Genomic DNA, 12,829 nt, shown 5'->3' with positions numbered 1-12,829 from the left:
ATGGTAAGGTTCGCCAATTATATCTTTCAAAACGAAACGAAACGCCTAAAACGAAAAACATTTAGAAAAAGTGCCTACCATTTTTCTAAAAACAGAATACCTAATTAATAGTTCATAACATTTAACTGAAATAAGGAAAGAACCAAATTTTCCGATAGTAAAAAACCAATTTTAGTAGTTATTTCATGTTAATCAGTGGCGGCTGTTCCATTAAAGTTGCAGATCTGCAGCACTCCTTAAAATTATATTCAAGAGTTTGCATTTTTTTTTATCCAATTGTTTATTTTTCAACTCTGTGAATTCGATGAACAACGAAAATTGGACAAAAAAAAAAAAGATCAATAATTAATGGAAAGAATTAACAAGCAAGATAAATGCAGATCTGGGCTGTGAAAGACGAGCAGCTCATGAAAGCACCCAAACAATGAATTGCACACACAATATAAGGATTTATCTGAAGTATCTTTGTTCTTTTAGATGGCAAAGCTGCAATAAGACCAACCTCTGCTTGGAGCGAGGATAGTAGTTCCTTTTTATCTTATATTTATTTTTCATCTCGATTTAAATTTGCCATCCTTATCTTGGTGGGTTTTTTTTTTGTGTGTGTGTGTGTGTGCGTTAAAGGTTATTTAGTAGACTCGGTTTCCTTTCAAATTTCCTCGACAAAAATACATCTTATTTATTAAATATTTTCTTTTTCTCTTAGAAGTTACTAAAAAAGTACATAGATAATTTTTTAAAATATTACTCGTAAGAAGATTTTTTTTAAAAAAAAAAGGCTTCAATTATAATCAATTATTAATTAGTTATTATCAATTCTAATTAGTTCTTCCATGAATGTAGCTGATCTTTAAAACACTGTGCTTCCACAGAATGAAAAAAATAGAATATAGATACATAAGTAGTTCGATTTCAGATTTGGACATTTCCGCCAGTTCTTCAAGCAGGAAAACACAAACCCAATGAAAACTTATTCTAAATGTAGTAAGATGTATCATTGTAATGTAAAAACGTATTTTTCAAAAGTTTACTTTATTCAAGAGATAATACACGGAGTTTTGGCGGAATAATTAATTTACGTCATCTTCTTGAAGAAAATAAAAAAGTTCGTAAATTTTCGAATATATTAGAAAAATGTAATAGATATGCCATTGCTTGATATATCTGGAGATGAAATTCAATATGTATATTTACTATTAGAATTATAGGACTGCATGACATTTTTAAGATGATTTGACTATTTATAGGCCAGTATATTTTCACATATGTGAGGGCATTCACTTGATCAACTACAGATACCTCTTTCAGATTCTCGCTGGTAATGATAGAACCAAGCTAAAAATATGAAAATTTATGCTTTATAAAATCTTTGCCGACGCAGAATAACTATTTTTATAGAACATGTCCCCTCTGCCCTTTGATGGAGAACGAAGAAACAAACAAACAAACAAGAAACAAATGAACGAGAAAATGAAGGATGAACGATTGGAGGGAAGAACGATAGGGTCGAACTTCAGAACGACCGAAAGAACGAATGTACGAGTGAATGCAAGGAATAAGGAGAATATCGTCGCATATCAATAATAGTCATGTCCTCTAGTATTTGGCATCTAACAATGATACCTGGATTTACAAGTAGGTAGACTAAGTTAACGAAAGATCAAATGAAAGAACGGGTTGGAGAATGAAAGATTGAGTGAATGCTTGAAGGAAGGAATGGACAGACGAAAGAATAAAAGAAAAGGAAATCAATAGAATGAATTAAGGAACGGACCAAAAAATGGAGTACAGGCGGGAGGAAGGACTGTCGAATGAACAAACAGATGAAAAAAGGGAGGACAAGACGAAAAGAAAAATCTATCTATGAAGAACTAACGATATAACGGCCGGACGAAAAAAAGAATTAATAACTGGAACTTACAAAAAGAAGATGGAAAGCTAGCACAAAAGAAACCACCTAAGGTCGGAAGAACAAGTGACCAGATGAGCGAATGAATAAATGGACGAAACAAGAAGGGTTGGAATCCACTGATCGATGAACGAACGAACAAACAAACAAAGAATCGCTCAGAATGAGGAATGAATGATAGGTCGAAAGAAAGAACGGAATGATCTGAGGAAAAATGAATGGACGCAAAAACGAAGGAACATTTGGAAGGACAAATGAATGTGCAGATAATCGAAACGATAGAAAAAACAGACGAATGTAACTGAAAAAAACGAAAGGACAAACAGTCGGAAGAATCAAAAAGTTGGTCGGATGAAAGAATGGAGAACAAAGGAAAGAAAGAATGAAGGGACCAATAGACTAAAGAATGAACGGAAAAGCAAATGGATAAACTAAAGATTAAAGAAACGAAGGTAGAATGGAATAAATGGACTGTAGCACGATAAAGCAGACTGAAGAAAAAGTGCAAGGATGCATAAAAAGATGAGAAAACTAATGGACGGACAAACGAACAGATGGAAGAGAAACGAAAGGATTGGTGTAAGATTGAAAGAACCAGAGTAAAAAATTAATAGACGGAATAACAACGGAATAAATGGATATTGAAACCAACTGATGGAGGGACAAATGAAAGAACGGGAAAACGGGCGAATGAATCAATGGACAGACGGACGAATGAAAAGAGAAACACACGGATAGATTATATAAGAAAAGAACGAAAGGGTTGAAGAAATAACTATGAACGGAAGGATGGAAGAACGAACCAACAAGCGGATAGAGAAGCAAAAAAAAAGTAGATGGATGGACGGACGAGGAATGAACATTTATACAAATGAAAGACTGAGAGGGCAAGAAGAAAGCAAATAAAAGAATGATCGGTACGAATGAACGAAAGGTCAGAGGAAAGCACGAATGAAAGAACGTATGAGCGATCTACCGAATGAATAAACGGAGGTTTGGATGAAAGAAATATCAAATAAATGAACAGACGGATGAACTAGAGTAGAGATAAGCGAACAAACGGAAGTATGATGAATGGATAGATAAATGGTAATAATGACGGATAAACGAACAAACGAACGAAGCAAGGATAAGAGAACTGACGGAAGGATTAATAAATGAATATACAAAAAAAAAAGGAACCAACGAAAAAATTAAGACAGTTAAATGATTAATCGAATGTATGAGCGGTAGGTCAAAGAAAGAACGGGCAGGCGAGAAATGAATGAAGAACAATCTAGGAATCGAATGGACGGATAAACAGTCAGAAGGAATTACTGCTGAAGTAATGAATGGACGAACAAAAGAACGACCGATTGAAAGTACGACAAATGGAAGAAAGAAAAGACGAAAGAGAGAATGAATAGAAGGGAGACTCAAATGACGGAAAAACGAAAGAAGGATGGAACATACAGACTGTCGCAGGAATGAAAGAAGAGAAGAAAGAAACGATCAACGAAAGAGTGAACAAACGAACGAATATATGGACGAAGAAACGACGAAAGAGCGAAAACAGAGAGACGAAAGAATGAACAGCCAAAGGACGAATGAAAGGTAGGACAAATGGTTGAATAGACGGCTGAATAAACGACAAACGAGAAAATGAACGGAAAGTCTAAAGAAAGAACGATGGAATAGGAGAGCAATTTCACAAATGAGACGATGAAAGAGAGAACTAATTGGAAGATGGATAAAAAAAATTACCGGATATGGATGAGTGAATCAAAGGATGGGTGGACGAATGATGGAGTGAACAAACGGATGGTCGTAAGAATGAGATGTGAGGAATCGATCAAATGGATAGATGAATGAAGAAACAATCTATCAAATGAAGGTAAAAACGGTCGCAGGAGGGAGAGGACGAACGATCGAACGAATGAACATACGAGAGAACGAACCAACGAACAGACGAACGAAAGAACGATCTTTCGAATGAATGAACACCAGTTGTACGAATTAGAGGATGAAAGAACTGATATACAAAAGAATGAACAACCGGACAACGCGAACGAAGGGTCAAACCATCGAATGAGTGAACGGAAAATCTTACGAACGAGAGGCCGAAAGACGGACAAATAGAAGAATGAAACAACGGACAGTTGAATGGAGAAACGACCTATCGAATAAACAAAATGATTATCGTAGACACGAAGGACAAATGATCGAACGAAAGGAAAGACGAAAGGAAGAAGGCCGGAAGAACGAAAGAGCGATCACTCGAAGGATAGTCATATGAACGAGAGGATAGAGGATCTAGCGAATGGACAGATAAAAGAACGAACCAACGAACAGACGAAAGGAGGAACAATCTTTCGAATGAATGAACGGGCAGTCGTGCGTTTGAGAGGACGGACGACCGAGCGGACAAACAGACGAAAGAATGAACCAACGGACGTATGAACGAAGGAACGATCTGTCGAATAAAAGAATAGAATCAGAATGAATGACTACGAAGACTGACGAACGAGGGTAAGAACCAAAGAGCAGACGGACGAACGAAAGGTAGGAGAAATAAACGAACGAACAAACATACGTAAGAATGACGGACGAAAAAGGATGAACGGACGACCAAAAAGAGAAAAGAATGTCGGATGGAAGGAGGAAAGGACGTATGGACAGACGAACGAATAAACGAACACATGGAAATGGACAAACGAACGAATGGACTGATGGATATACGAAAAAAAAAATGTGCATCGAATGAATGGACAGACATACGAATGAACGAATAACGAAAAGATAAAGCAAAGAAAATATGTCAGATCTAACGAAAAGACGAGCGAAAGAACAAAACGGAAAGATGAACCATAGTACGAAAAAATGAACGGGCTAACATACTGATGAATCAATGAACAAGCAGACAAATAAAAAATTAGGCACTTTTTTGTTTTATATAATTGGCTAAAATTAAGATTAAAATCTGCTCACCGGCTCTGAATAATTTTGAGGCGACTTTCTACCAAATAATCTTGTGACTTTTTTTATTGCAACTTTAAAATCCATTTGTTATTATTGGTTTAAACGGTACAAAATGTTAATTTTTTGGCATGTTTTTGGATAGTGAGCAAGATTTTCTCATATTTTGCTTCTGTGTCTTATCAAGAATTTTTTAAAAAAATTTTTCATTGCAAAATTTGTAGTTCTTTTCATATAATATCTGAAACCGTATCGAAGAAAAGAAGTGCAAGTAATATTATCCCTTACCACATTCTCATGTTTGTTAACAAGTTTTTGATAAAATAAACATTTGGACTAAAAACTTGCAAAATTATCGAAATTTGCTAAGAAATTCTTCTAAAGTAAAGCTTAAAAAATATTATCTTTTGTGCCATAGAAGGTTTGTAATTTTCTGACAAAATGTATTTTCTCCCTTTAATTTACAACATGGTGGGATTAGTTTTCGAAATGTCTTGGCCAAATTCTTTCAATAAGATTCTAAATATTTTAAAGAATTTTTATAAATACAGTATGGTAGTTCCTAAATTAAAGTAAATTGCATTGAAGAACGGTTAAATAATCCTTAGTAGCCTCTTTGCCGCTGCAATCCAAAGATTGCAGCGTTGCCCAGGGAACACCACGTGGAGGTGGGCTACTTTTGTTCCCCGCCCTCCCTCCCTCCCAACATTGAAAGCACCAACGGCTCGGTGAACGCTATTTAATATAGCAATTACTTTCTTGATGTTTGCAGTCTTAAAGAGCAGGTATTGAGGATCTATGTTATTCTTATCTTTCTTCTTATTTGAAGGAGAACAGTCTTCAATAAATGGAAAGTGTTCTTTTGAGTTCTAAAAGTCGCCTTTCAATTGTGATGGAGAGTTCTCTTCAAAAAATGAAAAATGTTCTTTTCAGTTCTAGAAGTCACAATTCAGAGGTGAAGGAGAAAAATGGAAAAATGTTCTTTTGAGTTCTAAAAGTCACAGTTCAAGTATGAAGGTGAGTTCCCTTCAATAAATAGAAGACGTTCTTTTGAGTTCTACAGGTCACAGTTTAAGTGTGATGGAGAATTCTCTTCAATAAATGGAAAATGTTTTTTTGAGCTCCAAAAGTCATAGTTGAATTGTGAAAGCGAATTTTCTTCAATAAATGGAAAACGTTCTTTTGAGTTCTAAAGGTCACAATTCAGGTGGGAAAAGTCACAATTCCAGCATAAAAATAGTCACAGTTCAGGTGTGAAAATCACATTCCAGTTGTAGAAAAGTCACAATTCCAGCATAAAAATATTCACAGTTCAGGTGTGAAAATCACATTTCAGTTGTAGAAAAATCACAGTTGAGGTATTAAAACATCACAGTCCTTGGTATAAGAAAGCATCAGGCAGAGGCAGAGATGAGAAGCAGAGCATAAGAAAAATGTTTTCTAATTACTTGAAGTTCTTTACTCAGAATATCAATGGATACTAGTGATGGATTGTTTTCGGTTGTAAATTATTTGTTTGTATGCTTATAGGCATTTTGAGTAATGAAAGCAATTTTGGTTTTCAGAAATAATTGAGGAGAGCAAAGTCCGAATGTTGAATTCCGCATGATGAATACGCATACAAAAGGCACACGCTCATTACTTTAAAACCATGCAGAATCAAATGCAAACACAAGTATCGGAGGTTCAGCAAAAGCGACCCTTATTTCGTTTTCTCGGTGGAACCTTTCCAGTTCATAAGAGTAGCGAGCACATTCCTGTTCGTAAAAATGTTCCATCTCCAACTGATTCACATCAGAGGTTGGGACAGGTTCCTTAGTAGTCATTTTTACACATTTCAAGATGGACATTCTGCAAAAAAATAAGAGGAGTTAATTATATAGTGATAGAAACAGATTAGTAAAATAACGTATATGAAAAAGTGCACATTTTTAAAAAAAACTTTGATATTAATCATGTGAAATTTGTTAAATTTAAAATCACTGTAGATTTATCATACTTTAATTTTTTCAAGCGATTGCTCAATAAATTTGCTACAAGATTTAACAAAGTTAAGACAATTGTCGAGAACTTGGTAAAGAGGTCTAACATTTTCTTAAGATTAGCCATGATATAAATACAATAACATCAATTACAAAAATTCAAATTATTTTTTTAAATGATTCATTATTTTGTTGCAAACATTTTATTTCGACAAAATATAAAACCCATATTACTGTATCTTTTAATATAAAAATTTAATCAAAAAGTTATTTCAAACAATTTGTGCCAACTGGAACATGATACAAATTATTAAACGTATAAAGATATTTATAAGCAGGAAATTAAGTCAAAACGTAAACTTACAATCCACGGCAGATTCTCTTAAAAGCTTTTGGAGCCATCAGAGATTCTTAGTAGTCTTTTTAGCCAAGAGATATCGCACAATATCAATGCAAAGTTTCAAATAAGCGCAGTGAAAATGTTTCGATGCTTAAGCGTCAGAAGTTTTTCACCAAATGGGCAGAAACATTGTTGCTTCTGACCGATAACAATATCGATACATTGTTATGCTTAACATTGTTAATAATTATTATAACAATATAATGATTTTCATTGTAAGAATTAAACAATGAAAATCTTTAACAATTCCTCAACATTATTGTTTGTAATCTAAGACAAAGCAAACTATACTGGACAATATAACTAATATATGAACTTATTTAATATTTTCCTCGTTATAAAATTATTTAAAAACATTTATTAAAAAAGGGAATGATATTCGATAAAGAAAAATTCAAATGTAATGTTTTACAAGTATTTCCAATGAAATGATTTTATTTATTAAACAATTTAATAAAGAGCCTACATTTTTGTAATTACCACACATGGCCTGCCTTTTCCATAAGATAATACAAGGTCACTGGAAAAATACTTATTTTCTTTATACTGCGAGGTTCAAGCACTATTATTATTAAAAAACAAAACCATCGGAAGCTTCCCTATAAAACCTTTTCGACCACTTTCCAATACTAATGATTTTTCATTCCTCCACATAAAAGTATGGGTCTTAAGAAAAGAGATGATTTTATTTTCAAATTTCCACACATGCGAATTTTGTTCATAATAGAATTTTAAAGAAAACTGAAAATTTTTGTTATAATTGCATGGCAATGGCGAACGAGAAATATTAACTTTGGAGATTTTTTTAGCTTCCCTCGCTAACATGCAGTTAAGGCAGCAGCACCAGAAAATTGAATTTCGATTTTATATGACGTTTTTCCAACTGACTAAAACCAAAATTTGGCCTAAAACTACAACTGCAATCACAAAATCACATACAGAGGGCATTCATTCAATTCAGTCATTGCTTTTTCGAGCTATTTCTTTTACATACATGCAAAAGCACAAATCGATTTACGATCAAACTTTTGGCAGATTTGGTTGAAATTTTGATAAGAGTCTGCACTTTCTTTACTAAAATTATGCATCAAATTGTAGTTATCTAGCTCTTTACGTTTTACAATTATTGTTTTCAAATGTATTCAGAAAAGCAGACTTCTCCTAAAAAAATTTCCTTCAAAATTTTACAAAAATCTATGAATTTGGTGTTAAGACCATAAACCAAATTTGATTCGTTTAGTTCAAAGTGTGTTTGACTTGTTGTATTGAGAGAAAGTGACTGGTATAAAACCAAAAAGATGTGTTTTGAAATAAGGGAGATCTGAAATATTGATATTCATCAGAATATTGATTTCGGATATTTCGACGATTTCAATATTTTTATCTTTATATAATCGTGTATGAGAAAAAAAAATCCTAGATATTTTTAAGCATTTAAAAAAATCCTAGAACTGAATATAAAATAAATGAAATTGTAGTGAAAGCTTATAAGCCAGTTAACAGCTACGCTACACGGGCAATTGCTTTTGTATCGTGGTCATGTTACTCGGCTGCGAACCACAAGGTCCCAGGTTCTATCCTCGCGCATTCCAATTCGTAACATTGGTGACCTCATCGCTGATTCGCTACATTGGTGGCCAGATTCGCTACAAGATCTATAAAAAAATTTTATGAAAAAAATGAAATCAGAAATATTTCATGCAAGTAATGAAATATTTCTGTCCAAGCATAAATTTAAAGTCCTGTAAAGCCCAACATAAATTTTCTATATATTGCTGTTGTCGATGAGAAGTTCAAATGCATTTTAAGCATGGAAGCTTAGTAGCTACTATTCATAGAAGAGAATTTTACACACGCTTTTGAATGATTTTAATAAGTTGTTATTTTATTCAAGATTCATACTCTGATTGCTAAAGTGAAACAATTTAATCATATTTATTGCCTATTTTTTGGAGAAAAACGAGAACTATTTTGGGAAGAACCTCATTATTTTGTACTACGGTCAGACATCTAGAGTGACACCTGAAAAAAATATACCTTTCTAAGAGGGCAATTAGTATTACAGAGGATCAGAGCACAAAAATTTAGAAGTAGAAAATGGAAAAAAAAAAAAAAAAAACCCTTCATTTTGGAAACAGAATTTCCAACCGACGTCAACAAAGTATTTTACAGGTATTCCAGACATTCACTGATGAATGAATATCCTGTCTGAATAGATTGAATAAAAGTACAATGTGAAATAAATAAAGAAAGTCTACAAATCGAACTTTCACCAGATTTTGTAAATATAATGAATTTAATAGAAAAGTTTTATTTAAATGATTCAAACCAAAAGAAAATTGAAATTACATCAATACAGTCAATAAAGTAATCCAAATGCGAGAATTTTCATGAAAATTCATGATATTCAGATTTGCATAATTTAGATCAGACTTTCTCGCAAAAGGCAGAATTTTTATTAGTCTGAAGAATATTTTATTAAATGTGATATATAGGACTGAGGATAATAAGAACTGAATAAGGACTGATAATAAGGACTGACTATATAAGAAACTGAAATTCCGTAGCATATTTTTGGAGTTTTCTTTGTCTGTCTGAGAATACAATAGCTCAAATAAGTTTTAAGCTCGATAGATAAAATTTAGAATGATTTTTTTTTTTGCATTAAAGTTTCTAGATTTCTATCAAATTTCGAAATAAAGGCCATTCGCCAGCCATTTTCCTGTCTCAGTGACTCAACGCAAATAAGCATAATGACTTTAAAATGTTAATAACTATATCAGTCACAAATCACACAGTTTAAGCATTTTAAATGCTAATCAATATCAAATTTTGAACCAAATACACATATACATGAACACGCAATAATTAGAAAATACATTGATTTAAATATATGAAATTTGGTATATGAGTTTGTTATTAAATTTTAATTCTATAGCAAATTTTGGTTCCAACTGACCAAAAAACACAGGCATTTAAATGTATACTTGATTTTATTTACTATATTTTGAAGCAAAAATATCTCTTGTACGGAACTCTGCAAATAAAAGCATGGCCACTCGTGGAGAATACATCCTTGGCCAAGATTCTGCAATTTTTCGGCGAGTGAAGGTATAATATCTTTATTAGAGAATAGACTACCATTGATGCTGTATTCGAGAGTCATGAACGTTCATATGAAAGAATGCTATTCGAAATTGATATAATAGTTGTGCCTGGGGAATTCTTTTCTATATATCTCTCCATATTGATGGAACAGTGGAGTAATGTTAATGATGCAATTTAATAACTTAAAACTAATTTTTTAGGTGTTTTACCTGAATTGGTGGGACAACATGAATACATTTTTTAAAATCTTGTTTTTGAGTAATTTATTTATTTTAAATAAAATAAATTAATGTTAGAAAATGAAATAAAAGTAAGTGAAATAAAAATAATCAATTTTTAAATAAAAAAATTGTTTAAAAAATTTCACTTTTTCTATTAAAAATCATACCAACATTTTTATATTTCAGCAGTCATCAAGGATTTTGATGAACAGACCTTGTCTTGCAAAGATCTTTACTTTAACTTTTTCTTAATGTTGCAATTTTAATTTTCGTAAATTAAAAATAATGAATAGTTTTGAAGAAATCTTATTTTTTTCATATTGATTTAAAAGTTATTAAGTTTGACCCTAACTTCCGTAATCAGTTCTAATAACGAATCTTAGTTACAAAGGAGATCCCTCCCCCTTCTACTTCAAATCACATACTTAACTCAAAATATTAAAATATTTATTAAATTAAAAAAGATAATCGAAAATAGTATATGTTGTTTTTACTTATGGCACTTTACAAGCCCGCTGAATGATCTGTCCGCGATTTAAGCCGAGTGAGCGTCTCTTGTTTTTTTCTGTAGTGCCAACTAGAGCCAAAAGGAGGACTTAGCTACTTCATGCGTCACATTCGCTTGCACAACCCTTTTTCAGAGATAGGACACAAAAGAAGAAAAACCATGCCCGAACCGGGAAGCCCAGATCACGCGGAAGACGCGCTATCCTTATGCCAGGACGTCGGCGAAAATAATATATAAACGAGCACGATACTCCTAACAACCCAAACACTCAATTACTATAATTGAGAGACATCTTCCAAACATATTTACTAAACCAGTAAAGACAAGCCGATTGCAGGCCAAATGGTCCAATGTTCGAATCTGAAGGTAAGTGAAAAAATCAAAGCGATAACCAAGTTAGATTAAAAATATTCAGAAATGCGCTAAAAGGTGACTTTCTTTATACGTGAATTGGTAATTGTAAATAAATTTCGGAATATTCCTATCACTGGGAACTAATTTTGTGAATATTGGGAAAACTCTGATGAATATAACAAAAGTCTTGCGTTTTACACTGTTTCAATATTGTAAAACAATATTATACAATATTGTGTTCTACAATTTAACAATATTAATGCACTATTGTATGTTACTTGGGTTAGAGAATATTGTGGCGTTGAGGCATGCCTGAATATTTAAGAATTCAAAGGAGGGTAGATTCTTCATCCCCCTCCCCACGTCCCATTACTTGTATATCTTCGCTAGACGGAATTTTTTTGATTATGATTAACCTGACCTTTCTGAGCAAATAGTACTTTTTCATCTTCATTTGTCCACGAATGTTTTATCCCAAATTTTTAAGCCAATCAATCGAGTGATGATCTTGTTCATGATTCCAGTGAGTGGTGAAATAATCAGCGGGAGTAGTTCTTCGGAACTTTTTCATGCGTTCATTAATAAATAAGTCAACGGTACAACAATTGTAAACTTCAAACATGACCTTGAACATCACGTATTTTCAGATTTATATTTTCTATGTCCCACGTATGAGCGTTTTGTGCTTGGTAACATAATGAAGATGCAGTGTATTCATTACCTTTCTTCCAATGAACTGAATTTGAAATTCAACACAGAATTGCAATTTTATAAACAAGATCACATTCGGAATTTCATTTATTTAAGTCATTACATTTTTTAACTAAAACGTTCACATATTTGGAAATGTATAGACCAACAGACGGACTATTTTATTTAAAATTTGATGTGCAACTAAATTTTAATAGCAAATTTTAATTTTCTGGCCCTTTGCATTTCATAGTTACCGTGGTCATTTATACTTAGAGAGAGGGACAGGCAAACTTCATTTGAATGGATTTCTTTCAAAATTTGACAATATATATATATATATATATATATATATATATATATATATATATATATATATATATATATATATATATATATATATTAGGGTTGGAGAATTTGTACCAAATTTCATACGATTAGTTCAAAGCATTTTTTAGTTAGTTATCTTGTTCTCAGAGAAATAGACATAACTTCAAAAATGTGTTTTTCGGATTCTAGAACATCTGAAATGTGGAAATTCGTCAACTTTGTAGCTGGAATTTTTTTAATGATTACAGTATTTTTTCCTTGTATGCTCTGTATACGAAAACGTAATAACACCTGTTGCAATCATCGGTTTTAATCTTTACTAAAGATCATCACTTTATACTATCAATTTCTTTCCTCATAGTTCTTGAGTGT

This window comes from Argiope bruennichi, chromosome 7 (genome assembly GCF_947563725.1).
Source record: "Argiope bruennichi chromosome 7, qqArgBrue1.1, whole genome shotgun sequence".
NCBI classification, from domain to species: domain Eukaryota; kingdom Metazoa; phylum Arthropoda; class Arachnida; order Araneae; family Araneidae; genus Argiope; species Argiope bruennichi.
Note: the sequence above shows the minus strand (reverse complement) of the source record.